Genomic DNA, 14,879 nt, shown 5'->3' with positions numbered 1-14,879 from the left:
CCCAATTTGAGTTTTGTCTTATAGGTTGGTCTAAATGTTTGGTCTGAGCCTGCCACTTTTAGCCAGTCCAACATTGGTATTAATGTAACAGATGTCACTCCAGTTTTACCTATCTCTCCAGCTGTTAACACATCAGAGCTCTTTGTCCCAGCGCTTGAACACAGTTCTGGGATCAAAGAGATGGTTGTAAAAGAAGTTATGGCTTGTCAAGTTTCCCCTTTAGGTTTTCACCTCTCTCAAACTGTTAAAATTTGGAGGAGAGATTATATAGAAATTTTTTCCTTATTACCTTCCTTCAATGAAATTGTTAAAAACGAATCTTCCAAAGACAAAAAAATCTGAGTCAGATGACCGCTACAAAAATCTTTTCTCAATTGGATTCAGGCATTTTGCATTTACGCCACTGTTTTAGGGGAAAAACACCCCTCTTTGTGTACCGGTCTCTTCTATCACATTGACTCTATACTAGAAGCATACAGGAACTTTGGAGGCATGGGATGGTGTTCTTATGACAAATCTTTTCGCCAAAAGATTGCGATCCATTAATTTAAGCTGCGGTAACAAAGACGTAGGCCTATAGTTGAGCTTTATGCTCCCCAATAAAAACTACCTTTTTCGTCAACAATCTAATTCCCATAATCTCAAAAAAGGTATCTGCTTTGCCTATAATGAGGCTTACTGCAGACGGCAATCCAATTGCAGGTACCGCCACGAATGTTCCTAGTGTGCTGTACCTCACCCAGCTAAAAAATGCTTAAAAAACCAAGGGATTCATTTTCCAAATTCCAACAGAGACATTTATTCAAATAAGTCAGGTGATGCCACTGAATTTACAAAGATTACTCCAGTGATTAAAGCTTTATCCAATCATACAGATGGCTAAACTTCTATATATTCGTTTTTCCAGGGGTTTTTACGTACCTCAGTTCGACGGTTCAGGTTGTGTTATTGTTGAAATTGCATCTTCTGTAAAAAAAAATATAGATATTGTTAAAGGGAAGCTGTCACCTGGATTTTGTGTGTAGAACTGAGGACATGGGTTGCTAGATGGCCACTAGCACATCTGCAATACCCAGTCCTCATAGCTCTGTGTGCTTTTATTGTGTAGAAAAAACAATTTGATACATATGCAAATTAACATAAAAGAGTCATATCTTACTTGTGTGACCAGAGAAGAGTCATATTTTCAAGCTCTGACTCATCTCAGGTTAATTTGCACATGTATCAAATCGGTTTTTATACACAATAAAAGCACACAGAGCTATGGCGACTGGATATTGCGGATGTGATAGCGGCGATCTAGCAACCCATGTCCTCAGCTCTATACCCAAAATCCCGGTGACAGGTTCCCTTTAAGGAAAAGATACTGTCTGAAATTTCTGCAGGCAGAATAGCGGGTCCATTTGATTCTCCTGCCTTTGTTAATTTCCGTGTTTCCACTTTAGCTGTTGTTCCTAAAAAAGAGCCTGATTCTTACCGCCTTATACACAATTTATATTTTCCAAAACATTCTTCTCTTAACGACGAAATTGACAAGAATAAAGCTAGTGTTAAATATTCTTTGTTTGATCAAGCTTTGAATCTTCTTCAAAAAGCTGGTCGACACGCTCTCCTAGCTAAAGCAGACATTAAGTCTGCTTTCAGATTATTACCAATTAATCCTAATGGTTATAATTCTCTTGGTTTTAAATTCCTTAATAAGTTCTTTTATGATATGGCCCTCCCCATGGGTTTTACTTTATCTTGCTTCTATTTCGAAGCCTTTTCCACATTTTTGCACTAGATAGTGGAAGTTCATTCAGATTCTGGATTTATTCTACATTACCTTGACGACTTTTTATTTATAGGTCGTAGGGATACTCCACAATGTATGAATCTCCTTCACAAGTTCATCTGTATTGCTGATTATTTTAATATCCCGCTGGCAATGGAAAAAGCTGTTTTTCCTACTACTTCTTTGAAATTTCTAGGTATTTACATCAATACAGATGCTATGGAGTTCAGTATACCGATTTAAAAAATGTCTGAAACTATCCAGCTCCTAACCTCTATTGCTAGCAAGGAAAAAACTACTCTTAAACTTCTACAGTCTTTACTTGGATCTTTAAATTTCATTACTAGAGTGATTCCCATGGGAAGGGTCTTTTCTAAAAGACTTTATGCAGCCAGAGCAGGTAAGTTTACTCCTTACTCTCATATAAGAATAACCAGAGAATTTTAATATGATATTACTATATGGTTACAATTTTTGAACGACTTTAATGGGCACACAATTTGGCAAGAAGAATTTGTCGACTCCGAAATCTTTTTATACAGATGCATCAAGTGCCATCGGTTATGGAGCCTTCTTCAACAATAGCTGGTCTGCAGAAAAATGGCCTCAATCTTGGATTGAGAACAAAAAGTATTAAAAAAATTTAGTTTTTCTTGAACTCTTCCCTGTTATGGTTTTGTTATTAATTTGGTTCTACGAATTCAAAAACAGGCAAATTTTATTATGCTCAGACAACATGGGAGTTGTTTTTTCCATAAATTGTCTGTCCTTCAAGTCACCTTTGGTATCGTCATTATTACAAAAATTGGTATTACATTGTCTTAAGTACAATATATGGTTAAAAGCAAAATTTATCCGAGGTAAAAAGATAAATCTTGCTGATGCTTTATCTCGTCAGCAGCTCTCAAATTTTTTCACAATGGCACCTCAAGCATCTCTGAAAGGAATTCCATGTCCAGATCACTTGTGGAGTATTACGGAAGACTAACTAACGAAATTTTGGCCCTTTCGTTAGCCAAAAGTACATGGGCAGCCTATTCTGCCGCATAGCTCGAATAGAAGGAGTTCTGTGAAATAAGTAATTTAACAGCTACTGAAATTGTGATGGAGAATTTCAATTCATTTATAATTCATCTATGGAAAAAAGGTTTAACAGCTGAGTCCATTTCAAAAAAGATATTTGCTATTTCTTTCTTTTTCAAATTAAATGGTCACAACTCCATCTTGAATAACTTTAAAATCAAACAGATTATTAAAGGTATTAAAAGATCCTCTGTTCCTAAAGAACGAACCAATCCGTTATCCATACATCAATTAGCAGGAATTTTAAATCAATTACCTTGTGTATGCTCCTCTGTCTATGAGACATGTTTGTTTTCTGCAGCTTATTCTTTAGCATTTTTTACTGCACTTCGAATTGGTGAAATTGCAGCAGAAAATAAACATTCTGGTCCCCCCTACTCATCTCCGACATATTAATTGGTAAAGAGCAAATTAAACTATTCATTAAAAGATCAAAGACCAATCAAATGGGAAAAGGTGTTTGGCTTACACTGAACAAATTTTCTTCTAAGTCTATCTGTCCCTTTGAAAACATGTCAAAGTGGATAAGTTTAAGAGAAAAAATTCTTGGCTTTATTCACTCACACCGATGGCTTCTACTTAACAAAATACCAATTTAATTTTGTTCTTCATAATTGTCTGCAAAAATTAGGTTACATAAACCCAAAAAAAATCTGTGCATTCTTTTCGTATAGGTGCAGCAACATTTGCGGCAAAAATAGGTTTAGATAATTCTATTATAAAACGCTTAGGTAGATGGAAGTCCAATTGTTTCAAAATGTACAGTCGTGGACAAAAGTTTTGAGAATGACACAAATATTAGTTTTCACAAAGTTTGCTGCTAAACTGCTTTTAGATCTTTGTTTCAGTTGTTTCTGTCATGTAGTGAAATATAATTACACGCGCTTCATACGTTTCAAAGGCTTTTATCGACAATTAAATGACATTTATGCAAAGAGTCAGTATTTGCAGTGTTGGCCCTTCTTTTTCAGGACCTCTGCAATTCGACTGGGCATGCTCTCAATCAACTTCTGGGCCAATTCCTGACTGATAGCAACCCATTCTTTCATAATCACTTCTTGGAGTTTGTCAGAATTAGTGGGTTTTTGTTTGTCCACCCACCTCTTGAGGATTGACAACAAGTTCTCAATGGGATTAAGATCTGGGGAGTTTCCAGGCCATGGACCCAAAATGTCAACGTTTGGTCCCCGAGCCACTTAGTTATCACTTTTGCCTTATGGCACAGTGCTCCATCGTGCTGGAAAATGCATTGTTCTTCATCAAACTGTTGTTGGAAGAAGTTGCTGTTGGAGGGTGTTTTGGTACCATTCTTTATTCATGGCTGTGTTTTTGGGCAAAACTGTGAGTGAGCCCACTCCCTTGAATGAGAAGCAACCCTACACATGAATGGTCTCAAGATGCTTTACTGTTGGCATGACACAGGACTGATGGTAGCGCTCACCCTTTCTTCTCCGGACAAGCCTTTTTCCTGATGCCCCAAACAATCGGAAAGAGGCTTAATCGGAGAATAGGACTTTGCCCCAGTCCTCAGCAGTCCATTCACCATATTTTCAGCAGAAGATCAATCTGTCCCTAATGTTTTTTTTTTGGAGAGAAGTGGCTTCTTTGCTGCCCTTCTTGACACCAGGCCATCTTCCAAAGGTCTTCGCCTCACTGTGCATGCAGATGCGCTCACACCTGCCTGCTGCCATTCCTGAGCAAGCTCTGCACTGGTGGCACTCCGATCGCGTAGCTGAATCCTCTTTAGGAGACGCTTCTGGCGCTTGCTGGACTTTCTTGGACGCCCTGAAGCCTTCTTAACAAGAATTGAACCTCTTTCCTTGAAGTTCTTGATGATCCTATAAATTGTTGATTGAGGTGCAACCTTAGTAGCCACAATATCCTTGCCTGTGAAGCCATTTTTATGCAACGAAATGATGGCTGCATGCGTTTCTTTGCAGGTCACCATGGTTAACAATAGAAGAACAATGATTTCAAGCATCACCCTCCTTTTAACAGGTCAAGCCTGCCATTTTAACCCAATCAGCCTGACATAATGATCTCCAGCCTTATGCTCGTTAACATTCTCACCTGAGTTAACAAGACGATTACTGAAATGATCTCAGCAGGTCCTTTAATGACAGCAATGAAATGCAGTGGAAAGGTTTTTATAGGATTAAGTTAATTTTAATGGCAAAGAAGGACTATGCAATTCATCTAATCACTCTTCATAACATTCTGGAGTATATGCAAATTGCTATTATAAAAACTTAAGTAGCAACTTTTCCAATTTTCAATATTTATGTAATTCTCAAAACTTTTGGCCACGACTGTATATAAGACCTAACCTTCTCATTCATTAATTTCAGGAACAAAACGGAACATATGGATTTTAGGTGACGATCTTATTAGATGTGCAATGAAAAGATCCAATATCAGGAAATCCACAAAAAAATTGTTTTTTTCCGAGGAATTTTCTGTTGAGTGGAGAGCAATTTCTAACCTCAGAATCTCCAATATTCTTTGTGAAGTTGATTATTTGTTTTCTAAATTTCACATTCCTGATTTAGTCATACTGCACATTGGGTCTTACGATGTAGGAAAAATAAAAACGCATTTATTGGTCTACGAACTCCAGGAATTGATATTCAAAATAAGACACTTACTTCATAACTCTGTTATTGTATTTTCGGACATTCTTCCCAAATTTGCATGGTCCCGTTCTGAGCTGTCCTTCATGGATAAAATAAGAAAAATAATCAATAAGAAAATGGAACTTTTTATGCAAAACATCGGTCATTTCTCTTACAGGCTCATTGAACTTGAAGGTTTCTTAAAGAGGACCTTTCATCAGAAAAAGTATGTAAACTGACTATACCGACGTGTAGAGCGTCGCCCAGGGATCCCCCTGCACTTACTGTTATCCCCGGGCGCCGCTCCGTTCTCCGGTTATAGCCTCCGGTATGTTCCTACTTAGGCTCCACCCAGGGGAACCTGCCGCGGTCTCTTTCTCCTATGCTGAAGCGCTGGCCAATCGCAGCGCTCAGCTCATAGCCAGGCTAGTAAGGGCCAAGCCAAGTAATTGTAAGTTTTCATTTGAAATATGTTTATGTTATACAAATATAGCATACACTGTGCCACACAATATACAGTATACCCCTACACTGTGTAGTCTGTTCTATAAGCATCATTGTTTTGTAGCGGCAGACAGAAAAGAATCTGGAAGTACCCCTCCCGAGACCAGGCTCTGGATCCACCACTGCCCCTGCTGTTCATTTGTGGGAGGGCAGTCTGCAATTTCCCAAGTTCCTGGAGTGGCAGTTTCCAGCAGTTGATCTGCCCAGCGTCCATCAAGAGAGGTCACCGGATTTCCTGATAATTCGACAGCGGTGAGCGGAGAAGATGGCGGGACGATGCGGCCGGATTCAGGCATTACGGCTGCTGGGTTCACAGCGCCCAGGCAGCTTGTTGAGTATCTGGACTGGGGAGTTAGGTAGAGGTTTAGGCCAGCTGTTGGGAGGCTTAGTCAGTTTGTTAGCGGGGGCTGGGGTTTTGCAGCCATCGCCGGCACAGGCCTGGAGTGCCGGAGGGTTCAGTGGGGGTGCTGGGGCGGCATCCGGTTTGGTGCTTGGGAGTGTTGGGGGGGTCTGTTGTGACAGAGTCAGGGAGTTCTATCGTTTTGGCGGTAAGGGAATCTGTGTCAGTACAGACGCAAGCGGGAAGTTCTGCGGAAGAGTGTCCTCGGTTGGATGACGCAGCAAGAGGTGAAGTGTATGTTTGTTTTGAGGGTCCGTTGGGGGAGCATCTAAGGCAGGAGGTGAGGGAGCGGGTTTGGAAAGGTGAGAACGTGGATATTTTTACTGCTTTCCCTTGAGTGTTTTAATCTGGATAGGGCAAAGAAAGATGAGAGGAAAAAAGAGGAGGAAGAAAGGAGGCGGTATCGTTTGATTCCCCGGACTTTTTCTTATTGGCTTCAGGCGTTTTCTATTTTTGCTAGCGTGGAAAAATGTTATTTAGACGCAGTCTTTATGGGGGGCAAGGCTGGTTGCGTTATGACAAGCAAATTAGGCAACGAAAGGCAGTGCGCCTGAATATCAGGTGGGACCATAAGTATATTGCCTTATGGCTCAAGGTGACGGCACCTGTTAAGTATGGGCAATCCTTTCGGGGGGACACTAGGGGGTCAGGGCAGGCTGGGGAGTCGTGTCCGTCTAGCTTTGCTGCAGCGTCAGCAAAAGGATTGTGCTTCTTGTTTAATGAAGGGGGATGCTTGTTCGGAGCTAAGTGCAAATTTAAGCACAAATGCTCCTCCTGTGGGGGAAATCATAGGGCGAGTCAGTGTTTTAAAGGGGCAAGGCAAAGAGGGGGAGATGCCTCTACAAAAGGGGGTGATGCCTTTGTGGCTGGGAAGGATGGAACTTTTTCTAAATAGATATTCTGATCAGAAGGCTGCATTGTTGTTACAGAAGGGTTTTCAGTTTGGTTTTCGCATCTCGTTTGTCAGCGAGGGAATATCCGGCGGTGGTTGCTGATAAGCTGAAAAAGGAGGTGCAGTTGAATAGGATGGCAGGTCCATTTTTAAATTTAAGGGTATCACCACTCGGTGTTGTGCCTAAAAATGAGCCGAATACATTTTGGCTCACTCACCATTTATTATTCCCGCGAGGCACGTCGGTCAATGACGGTATCGACCCAGAGCTTTGTTCTGTGGTCTATACTTCATTAGATACAGCAGTGGAATGGGTTCAGCGAATGGGGGCTGGGGCAGTGCTGGCAAAGGTAGATGTGCAAGCGGCGTTTCGCTTGCTTCCAGTGTATCCTGGGAGTATGCATTTGTTAGGTTGTTACTGGGATGGGAGTTATTTTGTGGACCAGGCCTTCCTATGGGGTGCTCGATTTGCAGGTTTTGGGGTTCCTTTGGCGGTGGAAAAAACGGTTGGCCCAGTCATGGAACTTAGTTTTTTAGGCATTGTCATTGGTACGGTTAAGATGGAGTGTCGTTTGCTGGAGGACAAGCTGTTGGGGTTGCGGTGGGAAGTAGCTAGCGTGGGTCAGAAGAGGAAGATTTGGCTGCGGGACTTGCAGTCTCTCTTGGGTAAGCTTAATTTTGCTTGTCGCATTATGCCGATGGGTAGAATTTTTTGTAGAAGACTGGCAGCGACTACTGCGGGTGTGGCTTGACCCTATCACTTTGTTCGGTTGAGCTGGGAGTTGCGGGGGGACTTGAAGGTCTGGGCTTCCCTTTTGGATTCGCTTAACGGCTGCACGTTGGTTATGACAGGAGTAGTGGATTCTTTTGACTTCGAGCTATATTCGGATGCGCGGCTGGGGGAGTGGGTTTTGGGGTGTATTGTCAGGTTCAGTGGTGTGCAGAACATTGGCCTGAGCAATGGGTTTCTAGGGGTTGGGTGAGGAATTTGGCATTATTGGAATTATTTCCAATTGTGGTGGCAGTAGCTCTTTGGGGGGAATTTTTCAGGGACAAAAAAGTGGGTTTTCACTGTGACAATTTGGGTGTGGAGCAAGCGATTAATAGTTTGTCTGCTTCGTTCCCACTGGTTGTTCGATTGTTACAACAGTTAGTGTTGGCCTGTTTGTCGTTGAATGCTTGGGTGGTGGCAGTGCATGTACCGGGCGTTCAAAATTGCATTGCTGATGCTCTTTCACGTTTGCAGAGGGAGCAGTTCAGGCAAATGGCACCGGAGCAGACGACAATGGTTTGGCATGCCCGAGTTTTCTTTGGGACCTTCTGGAAGAACAGTAGCTAAGTTGATTAAGTCATCTTTGTGTCACGAGGGTGTCAAGAGCCACGTCTGACTCCATTATACCCGAGGTCAGGAAGTCGCAGCGGGTGGCTGCGCGCTCTATGTCTAAAGATCGCGCTGTTACTTAATGGTAGCTTCCTGTGTTTGCCTTGCAATCCTTTTTGTCTCACTCAGGGATCCGTAGCTTCTTCTACTAAGCTGTTTCTTGTCCGGCACTCCCAACCTCTTTATATTCCCCTCTCCCACTTTTCTGGTTGCCAGATATAGAGCTTCCTGCCTGGACTTCCATACTGACCCACTGGAGCTGAGTTGCTGTTATTCTTGGTTGTCGTACCAGAGCATTACCCTCCGGATCCCTGTTGGTTGTTTGTTGTCGCCCACCTGGGACTATATGTTTTGTCAGTATTGTCTGTCCTCTCCCTAGTGTTTCCCTTTAGTGTTAGTGGTGCGGACTAGTGATGAGCGGCAGGGTTCATATTCAAATTTGCTATATTTTGCGAATATTTTGTAGAATATTTGTCGAATATTTGCAAATTTTAATATTCGTTATATTCTACGATTTTTTTACTCGAAAAATCGTCAAGGTAATGATCGTGTAATATGCAAATTTTCGTAATGTGAATTTTCGTAATGCTAATTTTTATTGCAAATATTTCAACTTTTAGACAAAGAATATTATAGCACTATATTAGCTAAATTGCTCTATATTCGTTTTTTTGAATATTCGCTATATTGCTATAACTTAGTTTTTTCGAATATTCGTAATATTCTAAAACAAGAATATATAGCAATATAGCGAATATTCGAAAAAAAAGAATGTAGAGCAATTTCGCTAATATAGCGCTATAATCTTTTTTTTAATAGTTGTAATTTTTTTCCAATCTGAACTTCAGATGAGAAAAAAATTACAACTATTAGACAAAGAAGATTATAGCACTATATTAGCTAAATTGCTCTATATTCGTTTTTTTTTTGAATATTCGCTATATTGCTATATATTCTTGTTTTAGATTCGCTTAACGGCTGCACGTTGGTTATGACAGGAGTAGTGGATTCTTTTGACTTCGAGCTATATTCGGATGCGCGGCTGGGGGAGTGGGTTTTGGGGTGTATTGTCAGGTTCAGTGGTGTGCAGAACATTGGCCTGAGCAATGGGTTTCTAGGGGTTGGGTGAGGAATTTGGCATTATTGGAATTATTTCCAATTGTGGTGGCAGTAGCTCTTTGGGGGGAATTTTTCAGGGACAAAAAAGTGGGTTTTCACTGTGACAATTTGGGTGTGGAGCAAGCGATTAATAGTTTGTCTGCTTCGTTCCCACTGGTTGTTCGATTGTTACAACAGTTAGTGTTGGCCTGTTTGTCGTTGAATGCTTGGGTGGTGGCAGTGCATGTACCGGGCGTTCAAAATTGCATTGCTGATGCTCTTTCACGTTTGCAGAGGGAGCAGTTCAGGCAAATGGCACCGGAGCAGACGACAATGGTTTGGCGTGCCCGAGTTTTCTTTGGGACCTTCTGGAAGAACAGTAGCTAAGTTGATTAAGTCATCTTTGTGTCACGAGGGTGTCAAGAGCCACGTCTGACTCCATTATACCCGAGGTCAGGAAGTCGCAGCGGGTGGCTGCGCGCTCTATTTCTAAAGATCGCGCTGTTACTTAATGGTAGCTTCCTGTGTTTGCCTTGCAATCCTTTTTGTCTCACTCAGGGATCCGTAGCTTCTTCTACTCAGCTGTTTCTTGTCCGGCACTCCCAACCTCTTTATATTCCCCTCTCCCACTTTTCTGGTTGCCAGATATAGAGCTTCCTGCCTGGACTTCCATACTGACCCACTGGAGCTGAGTTGCTGTTATTCTTGGTTGTCGTACCAGAGCATTACCCTCCGGATCCCTGTTGGTTGTTTGTTGTCGCCCACCTGGCACTATATGTTTTATCAGTATTGTCTGTCCTCTCCCTAGTGTTTCCCTTTAGTGTTAGTGGTGCGGACTAGTGATGAGCGGCAGGGTTCATATTCAAATTTGCTATATTTTGCGAATATTTTGTAGAATATTTGTCGAATATTTGCAAATTTGAATATTCGTTATATTCTACGATTTTTTTACTCGAAAAATCGTCAAGGTAATGATCGTGTAATATGCAAATTTTCGTAATGTGAATTTTCGTAATGCTAATTTTTATTGCAAATATTTCAACTTTTAGACAAAGAATATTATAGCACTATATTAGCTAAATTGCTCTATATTTGTTTTTTTGAATATTCGCTATATTGCTATAACTTAGTTTTTTCGAATATTTGTAATATTCTAAAACAAGAATATATAGCAATATAGCGAATATTCGAAAAAAAAGAATGTAGAGCAATTTCGCTAATATAGCGCTATAATCTTTTTTTTAATAGTTGTAATTTTTTTCCAATCTGAACTTCAGATGAGAAAAAAATTACAACTATTAGACAAAGAAGATTATAGCACTATATTAGCTAAATTGCTCTATATTCGTTTTTTTTTTTAATATTCGCTATATTGCTATATATTCTTGTTTTAGAATATTATGAATATTTGAAAAAAACTAAGTTATAGCAATATAGCGAATATTCGAAAAAAAACCCGAATATAGAGCAATTTAGCTAATATAGTGCTATAATCTTCTTTGTCTAATAGTTGTAAGTTGAAAAATTTGCAAAAAACATTCGCAAACAACACTACTCCTAAAGTCAAGTATATTGCAGCCTTATTATTGGCCCACAAGCTAGAAGCAGGGAGGGATCATGTGTACTAATAAAAAATAAAAAAATCGAATATTCAAAATTACGAATATATATCACTATATTCGAAATACTCGCAAATTTTCGAAGTACCTATATTCACGATAAAATTTAAAAATTTGAATATTCGTGATCAACACTAGTGCGGACTAGTGTTCCCACCGCCCTATTCACTACTTAGGGCTCATTTTAGGGAAAGCCAGGATTTAGGCACGTGATCGGTGTAAGGGTGAGAAACCCGTCTAGGGATGTCAGGGCAGTCAGGTGCCATCCTCAAGGTGAGTTAGGGGTCACCATCTTTCCCTCTCTCCTTGGACAGGGCCTTCCTTTTCCCTCCCTTTGCGTCACGTATGTGATCGGCACGCCGGTCGTAATACTTTGGAACCAGGTACATGGGCGCGTATGCTTCTGCTTGGCAGGTTTGGTGTGATGAGTTGATGTTTTGGGGAAATTGTAAGGAGGAGGGGTAGTTGGTGGCAAAGTTAAATAGGTGTGTGTTGTGTCTGGCATTCGGTTATAAGTTGCTTGGGTTGCCTGATATCCCAAAATAATTTTTAGTGGCTCAAGCATTAAAAGGATGGTGACGTTTACGTTTGGCAGACGACTGCCATAGACCGGTTTCGTTTCAGCAGTTGATGGAGTTGGGGGCTCGTTTACGGGAAGTGTGTCATTCAGACTTTGAGGTTAAGCTATTTCGGTTAGCATTTTTCGGGGCTCTTCGGCTGGGGGAATTAGTTAGTGGGAGTATTAATCGTCCGGGTGGGTTGTTTGTGGAAGATGTCAACCTTTATGGGGACCGGGTGGAATTTCGGATTAGGAGGTTGAAAATTGACGTAGAAGGTAGAGGTTGTCGTGTGGTTCTTTTTTCTGTTCCGGGTTGTGATATGTGTCCGGTGAAGTGTTTAGCGGAGTATGGGGTTGTTGGGCGTTGGGTGAGTTCACCCCTGTTGGTTCACGCGGACAGGACGTGTTTGTCTCGTTTTCAGTTTATGGCGGTTTTACGTTGAGCGTTGTCGCCGTTGAGGGTGGATCCTAGGGATGATACAGACTATATACAGGCAGCTCATTGAGATTTGGGAATTGAGAAGATTCTGCTCGTACGTCCGGCTGGGGGGGAGTGGGTTGTGGGCTCTGTTTAGGTTATTTTATGGTGGGTATTGCTGTTGTTGGCACTAGTGTGTTCCTTTTTTTATTGTTTCTTTCAGGTTCCTCATCGGCTCTCATATGGATCTTGGGACATTCGTATGTGTTTTGGGGAGCTTTAAGGTCAGCGGTTCGCCCAGAGGGACGCCAATTGGGTTTTTCGCTAGCGGCAGCACAGCTGCGATGGCTTGGTTGGAGAGGTATGCTGTGGAGTGGGGTTTTACCAGAAGTCCATCGCTTTGTGAGGCTTGATCGCCCCACGGATATATAAGTTCTGTTTGGGGGGAACGATTTGGGTTCACGACCGTGCCGTGAGTATTAAGGGATATAAAGTTTGACTTGTTGTGCTTGTGGTCTTTATTTCCATGGATGTTGACCGTTTGGTCAGACATAGTGCCTCGGAAGGTGTAGAGAGAGGCTCGGTCAGTGGATTGGATTAATAAGGCAAGAATCAAGGTGAATTGGGAAGTGGGTAGGTTTGTGGCTCGGAACGGTTCTGTGGCGGTTCGGCATCGGGAATTGGAACAAGGTGTGGGCGAGTTTTGGAGAGGAGATGGGGGGCATTTGAATGCTATAGGTATTGACCTATGGTGTTTGGGGTTGCAAGGGGGCATTGAGATGGCCTTATCTATGTGGAGGGACACGCAGGCTTAAGGTTTCAATGCTGCGTGTTGGTGGCGGTGAGAGGTCCTCGAAGTTTCGAGGACCTTCCTTCGTCGTTAATGTTCATTATGGCTGTAAATAATAAAACTGCTGCTGTAGCCGATTTAAATCCACCGCTGTGTCTGAGTCATTATTGGGGGAAAAAGGGAGAAACGATTCTGGGACTTTGGGTTGGAGAGTTAGCAGACCGGTAACCAGTACCATCGTCAAGGCACTGAAGCAGGAGAAAGCCACCATTCTTGTCCTGCTACCAAAGGCTGGGGTGGGCTGCTTTAATAGCTTATAATATACATACATACAGTATACTTACAATTTACTTACAATTTAGGCTGAGTCTCTCATAAATTCATGTGGAATCAATGTGGACTGCAGCATAATTTATACCATATCATGTTACAAAAGCTATTCTCCCTGAGATGCACTTTCTTTACATCATGGAGCCACCACATAGCCCAGTTCAGCCATAATCAAAATGATCATAGCAGTAAGCTTCCTCTAGTTGCAACTGCATAAAAATGCAGTCTTTTCATGTCAGGAGCACAAGGAGTTCATCTGCCCCTTCCCTCTAGTTTGTAGCAATACTGTGGTCTGCCTCCATGGGAGGTAAGCCACTGGCATTGGGTGACTTAATGTTTAGTTATGGCACTGTGGAAAAATAAAGGCAAATAGTAGTTGAATCTATATGTTTATAGTCACAATAATTGATAATTGGATGATGAAGATGATGAGAAGACACTGGAGTGATTTATGGTGTGGGGTAGAAGAATGATGCATTGTTTCAAGCAGGTCTCTTCTTTCCGATACCATAAAACTAGTCTAGCATGCTTTTCTGAAAATCAAACTTTATAAAACTCCCTGAGTTCACCTTGTGCTTTTGCCAAACATTAAGTGTTTAGTGACCATTCCCAGGTCAGCCAACACAAATAGCTGTACAAGTGTCAGACCTTTCAGTTCTCTGCAGTCAGTTTCCTTGATGTCCATACACTGTGATCTGCAGACATGTAGAACTGAGGCTGGAGACCGACGCAGGTGGGCATAATGTGCATCATGGTGGTCTGCATCATGCTGTCCAGAAGTGGCCTACAACAATAGTTAAAATGACATGTATGGTAAGGAAGAGCTGGCCCATCTTTCCACTGGTGTACACAGTATATTTCGCCACCATGTGATACATACAATTAACCCCCCCCCCAACTCCATTTGATCCTTCTCATCTCACACACACTGAGATGTTGTCTGATAGTTCCAACCTTCCTCTCTCATCTTCAGCTCCACTATGTTATGGTAGGTGAGGAGGGGAGTACAGCTCTGATGACATTATTGCGTTGTGCTGTCCTGTGCAAATTTCTTGAGGATGTGGATACAGTTGTAGAAGTGTGACCTGATAATTCCTGGCACAATGATATCCATGCAACCAGGAGCAAGTGACCACTCACCTGGACACAGGTACTAAAACTGCCCACCTATTTTGTGGCATAAAAAGTTGTAGCGGATTGCATTTGGCTACTATCTATCGTCCTTAATTTTGGCTGTCCATAACGTTTATTGTTGCAATATTATGTTCAATTCCCTATGGTTTGTTACTTGTAAGACAAAAAGTAATTAGTGACCTGCTGAGCATTCGTCTGGTTGTTCGGTAGAAACACAATGGCTACAGTGGATGTTTCAACTGGACTGTTGATTGGATTTGCAATATTATGTTAAATTTCCTATGG

At 41.6% G+C, this 14,879-nt stretch overlaps 1 long non-coding RNA gene across 1 annotated transcript; it reads right to left on the bottom strand.

Moving 5' to 3' along the window:
* Positions 1–857: 857 nt before the first annotated feature.
* Positions 858–14,200, bottom strand: LOC122927720. Its single transcript, XR_006387816.1, has 3 exons — positions 14,109–14,200; positions 5,503–5,569; positions 858–966 (listed from the first exon to the last, which is right to left on the bottom strand). It is a non-coding gene; the product is annotated as an uncharacterized LOC122927720 (long non-coding RNA).
* Positions 14,201–14,879: the final 679 nt, after the last annotated feature.

This window comes from Bufo gargarizans, chromosome 2, assembly GCF_014858855.1.
Source record: "Bufo gargarizans isolate SCDJY-AF-19 chromosome 2, ASM1485885v1, whole genome shotgun sequence".
NCBI classification, from domain to species: domain Eukaryota; kingdom Metazoa; phylum Chordata; class Amphibia; order Anura; family Bufonidae; genus Bufo; species Bufo gargarizans.
The sequence above is the reverse complement of the archived record's forward strand: the minus strand, read 5'-3'. Positions and strand labels throughout refer to the sequence as shown.